This window comes from Gymnodraco acuticeps, unplaced genomic scaffold (genome assembly GCF_902827175.1).
Source record: "Gymnodraco acuticeps unplaced genomic scaffold, fGymAcu1.1, whole genome shotgun sequence".
Classification (NCBI taxonomy): domain Eukaryota; kingdom Metazoa; phylum Chordata; class Actinopteri; order Perciformes; family Bathydraconidae; genus Gymnodraco; species Gymnodraco acuticeps.
In genome coordinates, this window is record NW_022990223.1 from 178,399 (window position 1) to 196,800 (window position 18,402).

General features: G+C 42.5%; 1 protein-coding gene and 1 pseudogene across 2 annotated transcripts in view; one reads left to right on the forward strand and one right to left on the reverse strand.

The window, feature by feature from the left end:
* The window catches only part of LOC117547782, a 253,890-nt pseudogene that overhangs the window by 176,010 nt on the left and 59,478 nt on the right, over positions 1-18,402 (forward strand).
* LOC117547779 (zinc finger protein 420-like) overlaps positions 1-18,402 on the reverse strand; it is a 389,236-nt gene that overhangs the window by 137,429 nt on the left and 233,405 nt on the right. The gene's annotated exons all lie outside the window — the stretch shown is intronic.

The following is an 18,402-nucleotide window of genomic DNA, read 5'->3' on the forward strand; positions in this document are numbered from 1 at the left end:
ATCACAAAGTAATTCTTAACAATAACCGTAATGCTTTAGCATTAAAACACCATAGACTGTAAATATAAGGAAAACACAGACACTCATCATCGAGGTCACAATATCAATCGATCCAGCAGAGGAAAAACACAGAAGATCAACAAAATATATGACATAAATGAACTTACCAAAGCTGAAGGCTCACTTGAAAAGAAAAGCGGCACGGCGGTCCTTCCTCTGACAGAATGTGTCTATCACTTTGGGGATGAAGTCCTGTAGTTGCTGGATCAACTGGCTTTCAATTGAAAGCATGGCCAATGCGTTAAGTCGCGGCTGTCCCATGGTGTTGCGAGTGAAAGTCTTTATCCTTTTGAGGGTGGAAAAGTTCCTCTCTGACTCGGATGTCGTCATCGGAGTTGTCACTATTATTTTGACCAAAATAACAGTCTCAGCAAACGTTTCCTCCAAGTTGTTCTCGTGAATGGATTTCAACAGAGACAGGGCAGTGTTTCCAGTGTGAAGCTCACTGTGGCGGTAGAGCGTGGTCAGCTCAGACTTCAACTTCTCCTTGTTTCCCAACGCAGGCCACAGTTTCACGGCGCAGTCAAGCTCAGGTGTAGGAAATGACAGGACATGCTGTGGGAAGAATGAGCTGTCAACAAGCTTTGCAGCGATCAAATGGTCACTCTGTGAGAACCTCTGTTCCACCTGTGAGATGACTGTCACAAGCCTCCTTCATCACCGGCGCTGTGCTGCTGACTCGTCGGCCTGGCTCGTCTGTTCCATCATGAGCAGTGGCGGCCAATGCATCAGTTTTCTGCCTCATTTTCTGAACATTTTCCTTGAAACGGCAGAGCGCGCTGTTGATCCCAGGTGCATCGATGCTTTGTTTTTGCAGAGTGTTGTATAGAACATCCACTTCTGGCATAAGCAACGAAAAAAACTCCAGGAGCTGCATAAATGCTCGGTCCCGCAGTTTCTTTGACAGGCTGTATGCCTCACTTATGGTGACCGCATCCCATCCTGGTTGTGCGCGTATATGCTTCATACACTGAAGTAGTGCATCTCGGGTCTCCAAAACCGCGTTCACAGTTCTGCTTTTAAAGTTCCATCTCACAGCCGGTGGCCGTGGGATGCGTCTCTGTGTTGCCTCTGCAAGAGCTGCAACACGTTTTGGAGCACCGGAGAAAAAAGTGGAAAAAGCAGTTAGATCTGCAAAAAACCCCTTCAGGATGCTCATCCTTGCTGAACACAGTTGCTGCAGGGTCAGGTTCAGTTGGTGGGCGTAGCAGTGAACAAACTGAGCGTTTGGGTACGTCTCCTTCATCACTGTCTGTACCCCGCGCACGTTACCGCTCATGACGGCCGCCCCGTCATAGGTCTGAGCGATTAGCTTTTCTTTCAGCTTCAGGGGTTCCAGAACAGCCTTGATGCTGTTAGAGAGACCTACACCAGTTTTGTCCTTTACTTCCACAAACTCCAAAAAACGCTCTGTAACTGTGAGGTCAGGCATAATGTATCCTAGCACAATCACCATTTGCGATTTACAGGAGACATCGGTTGTCTCGTCGGCCTGAACGGCAACAAATTATGTGTTGTCCACTTGCTTGGCTATTTCCTCCCTGTACACATCATACATGCAGTCCAAGAGTTCATTCTGTATGGTGCTTGATGTCCCTTTGAAAACAAGCTGAGCTTCGTAGTGCCGTTGAAGCCTGGAATCGCCCTCACACATTGTCTCGAAAATTGACCTGAATATCCCTGGATTCAGAGAGTCCGCCGACTCGTTGTAGCCCCGCAGTGCTGTCTCACATTTCCCACACAGTTTAATACAGGTGATGATCCGACCAAGCACGTACCTGTTTTCTTCCACCTTCCTATTATGAGAATCAATGCCGCGTCTGTAGGCGCTGTCAATCTGAGCTGCAACATTCACCCTTCCAAGTAATCCCAATTTTACGGCATTTTCCAAATGACTGTTGCTGCTCTCATGCTTCATTGTCCTCTCCGAAAGATGCTTTAAGTCCTTGTAACCTGTCCTCGACCAAGTACCTTGATCTTCACCAAAAAGCAGGAAAGGAAAGCAAAAGAGGGAATTCTTCTGGATGCTCGCCGTTAGCCATTTCTTTTTAGCAAACCACTCAGCGTTAAACCCACGTTTAACTTTGCCCGCAGTCTGGACCATTTGGAAATCCGGTGGATGGTGGGCACCGAGGCGCTTTACCTCCAGTTTCTCTCCGAGACTAAGTGTCTCAAATGTGTGCTCCAGTAAATGGTCAACTTCATTCATTTTCCTTCTTTTAATCGCTGGTGATGATGTTAGCTATATGCTGCTCTCTCGTCTCCTCTTCAAACTACACGTGACGTTTCGCAGCACTGCACACGTGAGTACTTACAGCCAATCAATTCTGAATTATGTGAGATGACGTATGGTGGGGATGGGAGCACTATGCCCCTACGGTCATTATTTTTTTGCCACACACATTAAATAGAAAAATACTCTGAGCATGCGCAGTGTAGTTTTTACAATCACCGTTCACTTAGACTGTGAGAGGGAGGGGCAGGATCGGGTTTTGTCCCACATGGCTCTAAACAGCTCAAAACGGCACTCTAGACACTAATTAGAAGAACACAGACTAAAACAGAAATGTACAGACGAATCAGATTATTAAACATGACCTTAAAATATATTTTATATGTTTTTTTATTTATTTTTTAGTATTTTTTTGTAATCATTATTTGTAATACTTTCTTCTGACACTAGGTGGGGCTGTGCCCCACCTGCCCCTAATGACCCGCCGCCACTGCTCCTTCTTATTAAACATCCATGTTGTAGTCCGCTGTATAGAAAACTGTAGTTTCCATAGTTTCCCCACAGCAGCAGCAGACGCACATTTATGACGTCCGCTGGCGCATCATAAACACGTCAGATAGTGAAAGTGCAGTCGGATTCTCTAGAGTCTAAAGTACTGCAGTCTCTTCTCCTAAATCCTTTTGAATTCTCCTATCCACTATCCCTTAACCCCGTGACGTTTCACTCAGAGGTCAAGGAATAGGAGATAGGGTTAGAATTTAGGAGCTGATTTTTGGATTATCGGAACGCAACCGTGGTTTCCTTGCGTCTCTCCATGCTTCCCTGGTGGGAGGGACTAGTCGCAGGGAAACGACACAAGTGAGGGACGCAAGGAATCTATTTAACCGAAGTGAGAAGGACCCACTGTACTACACACACCTACACCACACACACGCACAGCTCCTAACTTAAAGCATATAATCAGGCTACAGCCGTTGTGTATTTTATTATGTGAAGCACTAAATGGTTTTAGAAAAATATCGACTCTTTTTTTGTAGATATCTACTAAACTACAGCAAATAAAGAGAGTAGGCCTGTTATACTGAGTGATATATATTATACACACTGCTCTGCTTTCTGCATGGACCTTACAGCTGTTCTCACTGGAAACATCACGTCGCGATGAAAGCAGTTAATAACATAATATCCAGGGGATGCATGCAGAGCTGTCATTGACTGAGATAAGTCCGGCCGTGCGTCACGACTCTTGGAAACATCTCTGTTCCCGGAAATACATCCACGAACGAGCAGTGGAGGACCGTGGAGGACCCATCAGTGTATCCTCGGTTATAGCTCCTCCAGAGAGCCTCCTTGATGCTCGATCCTCGAAGTGCATTTAGAGAAATGAGATGTCCTTCAACATGGCGAGCTGAAATTAATTTCCGGGTCACTACCGGAGGACCGAGGAGTCGAGGAGGGGGATTTGATGAAATGAGAAAGGGCCCCAGTGTCCCATGGAGCTCGACCGTCATGGTCATGGGTACCAAGTACGTCATTTCCGGAATGCCCGCCGCCATCTTTGTGACCGACTCTGACAGTTTGTTTACACTCGTCATGGCAGCAAACACAGCGCATTTAAACGGGAAAGAGAGAGAGAGATATTTGTTAAAGACGGCGATTATTGGATGCGATCCCTATTTGTTACCCCCAACTGTATTTTGTTTATTGAATTCGGATAAGTGTCTTCCCCAACTAACTTTTCCCGACATATATATGTATCTTGTTCACAATCCATCTCCATTCACCGGAGAGAGCCTGAAGGCTTTTAAGAGCACATATGCCCAGTGGCGGCGGGTCATTAGGGGCAGGTGGGGCACAGCCCCACCTAGTGTCAGAAGAAAGTATTACAAATAATGATTACAAAAAAATACTAAAAAATAAATAAAAAAACATATAAAATATATTTTAAGGTCATGTTTAATAATCTGATTCGTCTGTACATTTCTGTTTTAGTCTGTGTTCTTCTAATTAGTGTCTAGAGTGCCGTTTTGAGCTGTTTAGAGCCAGGTGGGACAAAACCCGATCCTGCCCCTCCCTCTCACAGTCTAAGTGAACGGTGATTGTAAAAACTACACTGCGCATGCTCAGAGTATTTTTCTATTTAATGTGTGTGGCAAAAAAATAATGACCGTAGGGGCATAGTGCTCCCATCCCCACCATACGTCATCTCACATAATTCAGAATTGATTGGCTGTAAGTACTCACGTGTGCAGTGCTGCGAAACGTCACGTGTAGTTTGAAGAGGAGACGAGAGAGCAGCATATAGCTAACATCATCACCAGCGATTAAAAGAAGGAAAATGAATGAAGTTGACCATTTACTGGAGCACACATTTGAGACACTTAGTCTCGGAGAGAAACTGGAGGTAAAGCGCCTCGGTGCCCACCATCCACCGGATTTCCAAATGGTCCAGACTGCGGGCAAAGTTAAACGTGGGTTTAACGCTGAGTGGTTTGCTAAAAAGAAATGGCTAACGGCGAGCATCCAGAAGAATTCCCTCTTTTGCTTTCCTTTCCTGCTTTTTGGTGAAGATCAAGGTACTTGGTCGAGGACAGGTTACAAGGACTTAAAGCATCTTTCGGAGAGGACAATGAAGCATGAGAGCAGCAACAGTCATTTGGAAAATGCCGTAAAATTGGGATTACTTGGAAGGGTGAATGTTGCAGCTCAGATTGACAGCGCCTACAGACGCGGCATTGATTCTCATAATAGGAAGGTGGAAGAAAACAGGTACGTGCTTGGTCGGATCATCACCTGTATTAAACTGTGTGGGAAATGTGAGACAGCACTGCGGGGCTACAACGAGTCGGCGGACTCTCTGAATCCAGGGATATTCAGGTCAATTTTCGAGACAATGTGTGAGGGCGATTCCAGGCTTCAACGGCACTACGAAGCTCAGCTTGTTTTCAAAGGGACATCAAGCACCATACAGAATGAACTCTTGGACTGCATGTATGATGTGTACAGGGAGGAAATAGCCAAGCAAGTGGACAACACATCATTTGTTGCCGTTCAGGCCGACGAGACAACCGATGTCTCCTGTAAATCGCAAATGGTGATTGTGCTAGGATACATTATGCCTGACCTCACAGTTACAGAGCGTTTTTTGGAGTTTGTGGAAGTAAAGGACAAAACTGGTGTAGGTCTCTCTAACAGCATCAAGGCTGTTCTGGAACCCCTGAAGCTGAAAGAAAAGCTAATCGCTCAGACCTATGACGGGGCGGCCGTCATGAGCGGTAACGTGCGCGGGGTACAGACGGTGATGAAGGAGACGTACCCAAACGCTCAGTTTGTTCACTGCTACGCCCACCAACTGAACCTGACCCTGCAGCAACTGTGTTCAGCAAGGATGAGCATCCTGAAGGTGTTTTTTGTAGATCTAACTGCTTTTTCCACTTTTTTCTCCGGTGCTCCAAAACGTGTTGCAGCTCTTGCAGAGGCAACACAGAGACGCATCCCACGGCCACCGGCTGTGAGATGGAACTTTAAAAGCAGAACTGTGAACGCGGTTTGGGAGACCCGAGATGCACTACTTCAGTGTATGAAGCATATACGCGCACAACCAGGATGGGATGCGGTCACCATAAGTGAGGCATACAGCCTGTCAAAGAAACTGCGGGACCGAGCATTTATGCAGCTCCTGGAGTTTTTTTCGTTGCTTATGCCAGAAGTGGATGTTCTATACAACACTCTGCAAAAACGAAGCATCGATGCACCTGGGATCAACAGCGCGCTCTGCCGTTTCAAGGAAAATGTTCAGAAAATGAGGCAGAAAACTGATGCATTGGCCGCCACTGCTCATGATGGAACAGACGAGCCAGGCCGACGAGTCAGCAGCACAGCGCCGGTGATGAAGGAGGCTTGTGACAGTCATCTCACAGGTGGAACAGAGGTTCTCACAGAGTGACCATTTGATCGCTGCAAAGCTTGTTGACAGCTCATTCTTCCCACAGCATGTCCTGTCATTTCCTACACCTGAGCTTGACTGCGCCGTGAAACTGTGGCCTGCGTTGGGAAACAAGGAGAAGTTGAAGTCTGAGCTGACCACGCTCTACCGCCACAGTGAGCTTCACACTGGAAACACTGCCCTGTCTCTGTTAAAATCCATTCACGAGAACAACTTGGAGGAAACGTTTGCTGAGACTGTTATTTTGGTCAAAATAATAGTGACAACTCCGATGACGACATCCGAGTCAGAGAGGAACTTTTCCACCCTCAAAAGGATAAAGACTTTCACTCGCAACACCATGGGACAGCCGCGACTTAACGCATTGGCCATGCTTTCAATTGAAAGCCAGTTGATCCAGCAACTACAGGACTTCATCCCCAAAGTGATAGACACATTCTGTCAGAGGAAGGACCGCCGTGCCGCTTTTCTTTTCAAGTGAGCCTTCAGCTTTGGTAAGTTCATTTATGTCATATATTTTGTTGATCTTCTGTGTTTTTCCTCTGCTGGATCGATTGATATTGTGACCTCGATGATGAGTGTCTGTGTTTTCCTTATATTTACAGTCTATGGTGTTTTAATGCTAAAGCATTACGGTTATTGTTAAGAATTACTTTGTGATGGTGACCTTTACTCCATGTATGAAGGTGCATTACTATGACATCCCCACGCTGTGTACGTAAATGTATGCGCTCACAGTGTTGCTCCTGTGGTCTTCAGTATGTAATTTGACACTCCCCCTCTCTCTCTCCTCCCCCCCTCTCTCTGTCCCCCCTCTCTCTCTCCTCCCTCTCTCTGTCCCCCCCCTATCTCTCTCTCTCTCTCTCCCCCGACCTCTTTCTGCCCCCCCAGTTTTGTACACCTAGAAACGCCACTGCATATGCCTATCAATACACCGTTGCCGGGTGGGTGAACGACACCAAGATATGGCATGTGCAGAAGACACACCTACATGTGATCACAGCGAAGGTAAGTAATTTAACAACAATCATAAACCGTGTTATTATAGTTGCATTTATGTCTAAAGTGATGATGTTAGCTTGCTAGCCAGTTGCTAGCAAATGGTATTTCTAGCTAACATCATAACTCCAGCTAGCTATATTTTTTTAAAGCAACATATACTCTTCTTTCAATGACAAATTAATTCTTATTTTTTTCTACATAAGCAAGAGGTCCATGTTTATTTCACGATTCTCTGTCACTTGCACTATTGTTATATTTCGCGTTGCTCTATCTTTACTTGTTTTTTTATGTCTTAAGGATATTGTATGTTGTAGCCTACTTTTGGAGCAGCCTGGGACTTCAGATATTAAATGCCAATCTGCGCTGTAGCTATTGTATTTGACAATAAACCTTTGAATCTTACATTTGTACAAGCTTAGGAGAGTTTAGCTTTTATATGACAAAATTAATCTACTGCATTTTTCACTTAACAGTTCAATCATTCCCAGGCTTTGAACAGCAAACCAACATCTCCATGGATTGTGGTGCAGGAGGACGGGACAGTGGTGATGGCGCATTGTACATGCATGGCAGGGTTAGGAGAGGTTTGTTCCCACGCAGCAGCACTTATGTTTACAGTTTTGGCTGCTGTTGAGAAGAGAGAAAACCAAACATGCACAGAGAAGCCATGCACATGGACACAGCCTAGCACTAAAATGGTGAAGTACGATGAGGTGTCTAACATCTTCGCCATTAAAGAACAAGTTCAAACCGAAGACCTGTTTCAGCACATGAGACCATCTGCTGATGATTTCAAGTTATTCTGTGAACAACTCCACCAAAGTGAAGAACAAGAGACAAAGCCCAAGAAAAGTGCTATCCTGTCGGTCATTGAAGGCCATTCCCACAGATACACGCCAAAGACTGTACAACTGGATCTGCCAACACCCCATACCAGTCTGTATCAATCAATCAATGTTTATTTATATAGCCCAATATCACAAATGTTACATTTGTCTCAGTGGACTTTACAGTTTGTACAAAATATCAGTATGACAATACGACACCCTCTGTCCTTAGACCCTCACATCGTACAAGGAAAAACTTCCAGAGAAAACCCACAGTTTAAAGGGAAAAATGGGAGAAACCTCAGGGAGAGCAACAGAGGAGGGATCCCTCTCCCAGGACGGACAGACGTGCAATAGATGCCGTGTGTAAATTGAAAAGATAATACATTTGCAACATAGGTAGTCCAAATGTTTGGAAATGCATGTGTGTATAATAGGAAGATGAATCCACGAGGATATCCATCCAGGACCTATGATCCAGGACCACAGCCACGACTCAAGATCCAGGGCTCGCGATCCAGGACAGAGGAGCGCAGGATCATCCATGACTCTGGATCCCGGCGTATATAGACACCAAAAAGAAAGACATTTGGGGAAGCTGGGTTAATCGGAACATGAGAGTACACAGGTATAGACAGAGAGAAGGAAGAAGTAAGATGTCCCCCGACAAACTAAGCCTATATCAGCAAAACTAGGGGCTGGATCTAATCAGCCCTAACTATAAGCTTTATCAAAAAGGAAGGTCTTAAGCGCACTCTTAAAAACGGATAGGGTGTCTGCCGCCCGAACACAAACTGGAAGCTGATTCCACAAATGTGGAGCTTGATAAGAAAAGGCTCTGGCTCCCATTGTACTTTTAGAGACTCTAGGAACAACCAACAAACCTGCATTCTTGGAACGCAATGCCCTAGTAGGACAGTAGGGTATAATGAGTTCTTTAAGGTAAGATGGCGCCTGCCCATTAAGGGCTTTGTAGGCGAGAAGAAGAATTTTAAATTCTATCCTGTGTTCTATAGGGAGCCAGTGTAAGGCAGCCAGAACAGGAGTAATGTGGTCCCTTTTCCTAACTCTGGTTAGTACACGAGCTGCAGCATTTTGAATCAGCTGAAGCGACTTGACTGACTTCTTGGTACACCCTGATAATAAAGAGTTACAATAATCCAGCCTTGAAGTAACAAATGCATGGACTAGTTTCTCTGCATCGTTTTGAGGCAAGATATGCCTGATTTTTGCAATGTTACGTAGATGGAAGTAGGCGGTCCTTGAAATTGATTTTATGTGGGCGTTAAAGGATAAATCCTGATCAAATATAACACCAAGATTCCTAACAGTCTCACTGGAGGCCAAATTAATGCCATCCATAGTTAGTATATCCTTAGATAATTTGTTTCGTAGATTCTTCGGGCCAAGTACAATAACTTCAGTTTTGGTCGTGTTTAACATCAAAAAGTTTAAGGTCATCCACGTTTTTAAGTCCTTAAGGCAGTCTTGAATTTTATTTAGATGATTAATTTCATCAGGCTTGATTGATAAATATAGTTGAGTATCATCCGCATAACAATGAAAGTTTACAGAATGATTCCTTATAATATTGCCTAACGGAAGCATATATAATGTGAACAAAATAGGTCCGAGCACTGAGCCCTGTGGCACTCCATGGCTAACTTTGGTTTGCGTGGAAGATTCATCATTGACACGTACAAACTGAGAGCGTTCAGATAGATAGGACCTAAACCAGTCTAAAGCAGTTCCCTGTATGCCAACTAAGTGCTCTAGTCTTTGCAATAAGATATCATGGTCGATAGTATAAAATGCAGCACTGAGATCGAGCAAAACAAGAATAGAGACACGTCCCTTGTCAGAGGCTATTAGAATGTCATTTGTGACTTTAACCAGAGCTGTCTCTGTGCTATGATGTGTTCTAAAGCCAGACTGAAAAGCTTCAAATAAATCATTGTTTTTTAAGTAATCACACAACTGTTTTGCGACCGCTTTCTCAAGAATTTTTGAGAGGAACGGAAGATTAGAAATAGGTCTATAGTTGGCTAAAACCTCTGGATCGAGGTTGTGCTTTTTAAGAAGCGGTTTTATCACTGCCACTTTGAATGATTGTGGAACATAGCCTGATAATAAAGACATATTCATAATATTTAATAAATAAGTGCTAATTAATGGAAAAACTTCCTTCAACAGCTTAGTTGGAATTGGGTCTAACATGCACGTTGATGGTTTAGAAGAGAGAATCATTGAATTTAATTGTTCAAGGTTTATGGCTGAAAAGCATTCTAGTTTACTATCTAGTGTAATATTAGAACTTACGTTTCCGGGAGCTGTTGATAACACTATACTGGTCAAAGGCAAGAGGTCATTAATTTTGTTTCTAAGAGTAACAATTTTATCGTTAAAAAAGCACATAAAATCATTACTACTGAGTGCTATGGGAATAGAAGGCTCAATCGAACTATGGCTCTCTGTCAGCCTGGCTACAGTGCTGAAAAGAAATCTTGCATTATTCTTATTCTCATCTATTAATGAAGAGTAGTAAGCTGCTCTCGCTTTACGCAATGCTTTCTTATATTCATTGAGAGTAATATGCCAAATTAAACGAGATTCTTCAAGTTTAGTAGAACGCCATATCCTTTCAAGTTGTCTCGACTTTTGCTTTATTTTGCGGGTTTCGGCATTATGCCATGGAGCTAGTCTATGTTGTTTTATTTTCTTCTTTTTCAAAGGAGCAACAGAGTCTAATTTTATTCGCAGCGCATCTGTAGCACTATCAACAACATGATCAATTTGGGGTGGTGTACATTTTGTATAAGTTTCCTCCCTTACATGCAGACATGCTATCGAGTTAAGTATTGGTGGAATCTCTTCCTTAAATTTGGCTATAGCACTAACAGATAGGTTTCTGCTGCAGGAGCTTTTGACTAATGCTTTGTAGTCTCGTAACAGTACTTCAAAAGTTACTAAGAAATGGTCGGATAAAGCAGGATTATGCGGTTCGACTAATAGTTGCTCAATTTCAATACCATAAGTCAGAACAAGGTCGAGAGTGTGATTATAGCAGTGGGTTGGTTTATTTACACTCTGACAAAAACCAACAGAATCTAATATAGAGTTAAATGCAACAGTAATGCTATTTTTATCATCGTCAACATGAATATTAAAGTCACCTACGATAATTACTTTATCTGTTTTAAGAACCAAAGTTGATAAAAACTCAGAGAATTCAGATAAGAATTCTGAATAAGGACCTGGTGCACGGTACACTGTAACAAATAAGATTGGCTGCAAAGTTTTCCAGGTCGGATGCGTAAGACTAAAAACGAGACTTTCAAAGGAGGTATAATTTAATTTTGGTTTAGTATTGATAAGTAAACTTGAGTCAAAGATGGCTGCAACTCCACCTCCTCGGCCCGTGCCTCGGGCAATATGAGTATTGATATGGCTGGGTGGAGTGGCCTCATTTATGCTGACATATTCTTCATGTCTCAACCAAGTTTCAGTGAGACAGCATATATCAATATTATAATCTGATATTAAATCATTTACCAATATTGCTTTAGATGCTAGAGATCTTATGTTTAAGAGACCACATTTAATATTCCTGTTTTGTTGCACTGTAGTAGTTGTTACATTTACTTTGATTAGGTTATTATGTATGACACCTCTATTAGGTTTTACCTTAACTTGTCCTTGGGCAGACACACACACCGCTAATATTGGGTATTTTATTGGGTTCGGGATTCCTATGGATGACTGCCTAGGAGAGAGCGCAGAGAAGCGTGTAAGACTGCGACTCCGCCTCCTGGTCTCAACTCCAGTTTGTCATGGATTAAGTCCACAAAGCCCTGAAATGTTTGCCGAAATGAGATCGGCACCTTCCAAAGTAGGATGAATGCCGTCTCTCTTAATCAGACCAGGTTTTCCCCAGAAGGCTGTCCAATTATTTACGAAGCCCACATTGTTTGCTGGGCACCACCAAGACAACCAGCGCTGAAATGATGACATGCGGCTATACATGTCATCATTGATCAGATTGGGGAGGGGACCAGAGAAGATTACGGTGTCCGACATTGTTTTAGCATAACTACACACCGACTCCACATTAAGTTTGGTGCATTCTGATCGGCGTATACGAACATCATTACCACCGACGTGAATAACAATCCTACTGTATTTACGTTTATTTTTAGCCAGCAGTTTAAGATGCGCCTCAACGTCGCCCGCTCTGGCCCCCGGAATGCATGTGACTGTGGAGGCTTCGGTCTCTAATTTCACGTGTCTCATAATAGAGCTACCAATAACCAGAGTTGGCTTCTCAGCGGGTGTCTCGCTGAGTGGGGAATATCTGTTAGATACGTGAACGGGTTGGTGGGGACCTGCGGGTTTCGCGTTATGCCCCTTCTGAACAGTCACCCAGTCTCCCTGCTGCTCGGGAGTTGCCGGGGGACGGCTAATAGGAGCTACCTTTTGCCGGTCCGCACCGGCTAACATGGGCTTTACTGTAGCTGAGTTTCTTTCTAAGATGCGGAGCCGGGCTTCTATGGCTATGATTCCCGCCTCCAACCTAACAACTATACTACATTTAACACATGTACCGGTACCAGTAAAGGAGGTAGGGAAGTAACCAAACATGAGACAGTTAGAGCAGGAAATAGCACCCGAGGGTGGGGAAAGAGCCATGGCTAGCTATCAAGCTAAAGTAGCTACCGTTAGCAAACCCGAAAAGAGTGTAGGCAACTGTGGAGTTACAGTCGCTAAGAGAAGGAGAGTAGTGAGAGCTTAAGTTATAGTAACGTGTGATTACAACGTCAGGCAGTTGCCGTGATCAAGAGTTTTAAAACGATCGATTAAGTTAAGATAATAAGCTATCAGCAACAGAACGGGCACACGGGATACCCGGAGATGACAACAACCGGAAGTTACAACATGCTTACCGCAATAGTGGTCCGTGTAGAAAGTTCCACACACAATAGTGAAAGTATCAAAGCAGCAGACTTGTACTGGATTTGCCTGCACTGCTAGAGGAGGGTGCCAAAGTCTTTGAGGAGCTGCATCTCACACCAGAGCAGGTAAGAAATAGAAATGGCTTACGGTAAAATAAAAGCGTGTCACAATGCTAAATCCTAAACATCACTATATTCATTAAGAATAACTTCACTGCGTTCTGATAATTACAGCTCTTTTGAAGGTTCAATTCTTTTTGAGTGTTTGTTAGTTGAGGAGAAGACCAGGAAACAGAGTAGGTCGAGGGTCTGGTTTGAGCAGAGAGCAGGGAGAGTTACTGCGTCATCCTTCCATGGGGCAGCCAAGACAGAAAGCTCTTCGTCTTTGATTAAAAGAGTTTGCTATCCTCGCTCCTCTCAGTTTTCCACTGAAGCGACCAGGTATATATACATTTAGGCAGCAAGACTAAATCATACATTCTTTCCACTTCATCATGAATAAATACAATAATTGAGTAACTAGATATTATGAGGGTAAAACAAGATATTAACATTCTAATAACAGTATTTTAGGGGCTTTTTAAAGTGATGAGTTTTTTTCCAAAATAACATGTTATTTTCCTCAGATGGGGTTTACAAAACGAGGACACTGCCACAAAGTCTTACCTGGTGGCTATGCAAGATCACCATGAAGACATCAATGTTGCAGCATCAGGGCTCATCCTCAACCCAGAGCTGCCATGGATTGGTGCATCCCCAGATGGTGTCGTGACCTGTGCTTGCCATGAGCCTGGCATTTTAGAAATGAAGTGTCCTTTCAGCGCTAAAGACCGCAGTCTACTTGAATGCACCAAAGACTCGCGGTTCTGCCTGACTGTCCCTGAGGGAGGTGTGATGAGCCTAAAGCTGAATCACAGCTATATATATATATATATATATCAAGTGCAGGCACAAATGCGTGTCGCAGAGGTAATGTTCTGTGATTTTGTTGTGTGGACACCTCAAGAACTTTTTAAACAGCGCATCATGTTTGATGGCGCATTTTTTGATGTTGCACATTCAAAGGTGGTAAACTTCATTAGAACGGGGATACTACCAGAGCTGTTGGGTAAATGGTTTACTGTGCCACGCTTCTCCCCCACGGCAACCTCTGTCAAAACATCTGAGGGACATTAAGAAGCTGACAATAAATAAGCTCTTCTTGTCAGACACTGGTCTTTTTCTTTTGTCTTCATGGTCAGGTTTTTGTTTACCCATTAAGCTTACATATTCATACACTGTAACACTATAACATTATTTTTTGTCATGTTTTTCTTTAATTCTCTAAATGCATCGTTTCGCTCTTTAATAGCCCTGCTGCATTCCTCATTCCACCATGGCACCACTTTCTTATACCCTTGGTTGTTGCTTTGGGTATACTGATCTCTGCTGCATTTAGTATATGTTGCGTTATTTGGCTTGTAATTACCTCTATGCTTCCCTCTGATGTTAGCAGGTGTACCGACTCCTCACACGATATCCTACATTTCCCCCAATCAGCTTTAGCAAAGCACCACCTGGTTATTACACCTCCTTCCTGCATATACAGTGGGGCAAAAAAGTATTTAGTCAGTCACCAATTGTGCAAGTTCTCCCACTTAAAAATATGAGAGGCCTGTAATTTCCATCCTAGGTATACCTCAACTGAGAGACAAAATGAGAAAAAAGAAATCCAGAAAATCACATTGTCTGATTTTTAAAGAATTTATTTGCAAATTATGGTGGAAAATAAGTATTTGGTCAATAACAAAAGTTCATCTCAATACTTGGTTATATACCCTTTATTGGCAATGACAGAGGTCAAACGTTTTCTGTAAGTCTTCACAAGGTTTTCACACACTGTTGCTGGTATTTTGGACCCATTCCTCCATGCAGATCTCCTCTTGAGCAGTGATGTTTTGGGGCTGTCGCTGGGCAACACAGACTTTCAACTCCCTCCAAAGATTTTCTATGGGGTTGAGATCTGGAGACTGGCTAGGCCACTCCAGGACCTTGAAATGCTTCTTACTCGTTCGTTGCCCGGGCGGTGTGTTTGGGATCATTGTCATGCTGAAAGACCCAGCCACGTTTCATCTTCAATGCCCTTGCTGATGGAAGGAGGTTGTCACTCAAAATCTCACGATACATGGTCCCATTCATTCTTTCCTTTACACGGATCAGTCGTCCTGGTCCCTTTGCAGAAAAACAGCCCCAAAGCATGATGTTTCCACCCCCATGTTTCACAGTAGGTATGGTGTTCTTTGGATGCAACTCAGCATTCTTTCTCCTCCAAACTCGTCTAGTTGAGTTTTTACCAAAAAGTTCTATTTTGGTTTCATCTGACCATATAACATTCTCCCAATCCTCTTCTGGATCATCTAAATCAGGGGTTCTCAAAGTGCGGCCCGCGGGCCAATGGCGGCCCTCGGAAATGTTTCTGGCGATAGTTAATGTGACATGCTGAAATGCATGCGTTATATTTGAATCCTCCATGGTTGTATCTAGTAAGAATTAAAATGAGTAGCTTTCCAGCGGTATCTCCTGTGAGACTGTAACCAGGGCACAGCAGCCAATATGGCCGCTCAAAGCAGCTTGACTTTACACTGTGTGGGATTGGTGGATTTGTGTGTCCGTCAAGGAAATCTCGGCCGGCAGCCATCATGGTCTGAAATGACCAATGGGCATCGAGAAATCACTAAGGGCCTACCCACCAAGTAAAAAAAACATAAACCACGTGTCTCCCATCAGTTTACATCTGTGAGGAGAGAGAGAGACAGATACAATGGCTAAAAAAAACGTTACAGTTGCCGACTTCGCTAGAGATTTTTTTCGCTAGCAGCAGTGAAGATAGAGCCTCAGAACCTGAATTCTTCGACTCTTCTGAAGAAGAAGAATACAAAGACAACAACAAGGATCCATTTGGACATGGGTAAGTGTAAATATTACAGTAATAGTGTACTGGCAATGTGTGGAGAATACCGCGAAAATGAACAATAGGTTTATTGATATATATTTTTTATCGATAGTCATGTACTTTTTATTAGAACAAAATAGACTCTCCATTAGCAAACGTTTACTCTGTGTTAACGTTATTTTGGTGTGTAAAAGTGAGATTACATGTGTAGATGATTAAATTAATCATTTATTCGTCCCACAACGGAGACATTTACAGTGACATGTTTTTGCCATCGATTATTTTATCATACTGTTCTGTACAGATGAGACTTTGTCATAGATTTATTTATATGTGTGCCTGTTATTATTTTACCGTCCTGTACAGATGAGACTTTGTAATCAGATGTAGCCTATGTATATGTGTTTCTGTGATTTTATACTGAATGTAAAGTAACTGGAAATACCTGTGTGTGTGTGTGTGTGTGTGTGTGTGTGTGTGTGTGTGTGTGTGTGTGTGTGTGTGTGTGTGTGTGTGTGTGTGTGTGTGTGTGTGTGTGTGTGTGTGTGTGTGTGTGTGTGTGTGTGGGTGTGGGTGTGTGTGTGTGTGTGTGTGTGGTAAATGGTAAATGTCGAAGTACTCAGATCTTGTGCTTGAGTAAATGTAGAAGTACTCATATCTTGTACTGAGTATAAGTACTCAGATATTGTACTTGAGTAAAAGTAGAAGTACTGAGATCTTGTAGTAAATGTAGAAGTACTCAGATATTGTACATGAGTACAAGTAGAAGTACACAGATCTTGTACTTTAGTAAAAGTATAAGTAGCCTACTCAGATATTGTACTTGAGTATAAGTACTCAGATATTGTACTTAAGTAAAAGTAGAAGTACTGAGATCTTGTATTAAATATAGAAGTACTCAGATCTTGTACTTGAGTAAAAGTACTCAGATCTTGTACTTGAGTAAAAGTAGAAGTATTCAGATCTTGTAGTAAATATAGAAGTACTCAGAACTTGTTCTTGAGTAAAAGTAGAAGTACTGAGATCTTGTAGTAAATGTAGAAGTACTCAGATCTTGTAATTGAGTAAATGTAGAAGTACACATATCTTGTACTTGAGTAAAAGTACTCAGATCTTGTACTTGAGTAAAAATAGAAGTATTCAGATCTTGTAGTAAATATAGAAGTACTCAGAACTTGTACTTGAGTAAAAGTAGAATTACTCAGATATTGTACTTGAGTAAAAGTAGAAGTACTGAGATCTTGTACATGGGTAGAAGTAGAAGTACTCAGATCTTGTACTTGAGTAAATGTAGAAGTACACATATCTTGTACTTGAGTAAAAGTACTCAGATCTTGTACTTGAGTAAAAGTAGAAGTACTGAGATCCTGTAGTAAAAGTAGAAGTACTCAGATATTGTACTTGAGTAAATGTAGAAGTACACAGATATTGTACTTCAGTAAATGAAGAAGTACTCAGATATTGTACTTGAGTAAAAGTAGAAGTACTCAGATCTTGTAGTAAAAGTAGAAGTACTCTATCTGGTACTTGAGTAAATGTAGAAGTACTCAGATCTTGTAGTAAAAGTAGAAGTACTCTATCTGGTACTTGAGTAAAAGTACTCAGATATTGTACTGGAGTAAAAGTAGAAGTACTCAGATCTTGTACTTGAGTAAAAGTAGAAGTACCCAGGTCTGGTACTTTAGTAAAAGTAGAAGTACTCAGGTCTTGTAATTGAGTAAAAGTAGAAGTACTCAGATCTTGTACTTGAGTAAATGTAGAAATATTCAGATCTTGTACTTGAGTAAAAGTATAAGTACCCAGGTCTGGTACTTTAGTAAAAGTAGAAGTACTCAGGTCTTGTAATTGAGTAAAAGTAGAATTATTCAGATCTTGTACTTGAGTACAAGTAAAGATAGCATCAGGATGCAGGGAGTTAACAACGGCAATATTCCTGTGGTTCGTTTCCCTGTTCATTTGCAGAGCATGGTGTGCACGTGCACCTGATTGCCCTCCCCTCCCCCACTCTTACTAAGCCGTGCTGTGAGAAACAGGACAGAGCAGTGATGCAGTGACGCGTCCTAAAACCCGGAAATAAGATGCTGGTTCCCTCGCAACGTGATTTCTCCTCCATATGATTTTGGATATGTATGCAGTGTATTCATCTTGTACTTTAGTAAAAGTATAAGTACTCAGATCTTGTACTTGAGTATAAGTACTCAGATCTTGTAGTAAATATAGAAGTACTCTATCTGGTACTTGAGTAAAAGTACTCAGATATTGTACTGGAGTAAAAGTAGAAGTACTCAGATCTTGTAGTAAAGTAAAAGTAGAAGTACTCAGGTCTGGTACTTTAGTAAAAGTAGAAGTACTCAGATCTGGTACTTGAGTAAAAGTACTCAGATATGTACTTGAGTAAATGTAGAAGTACTCAGATCTTGTAGTAAAAGTAGAAGTACTCTATCTGGTACTTG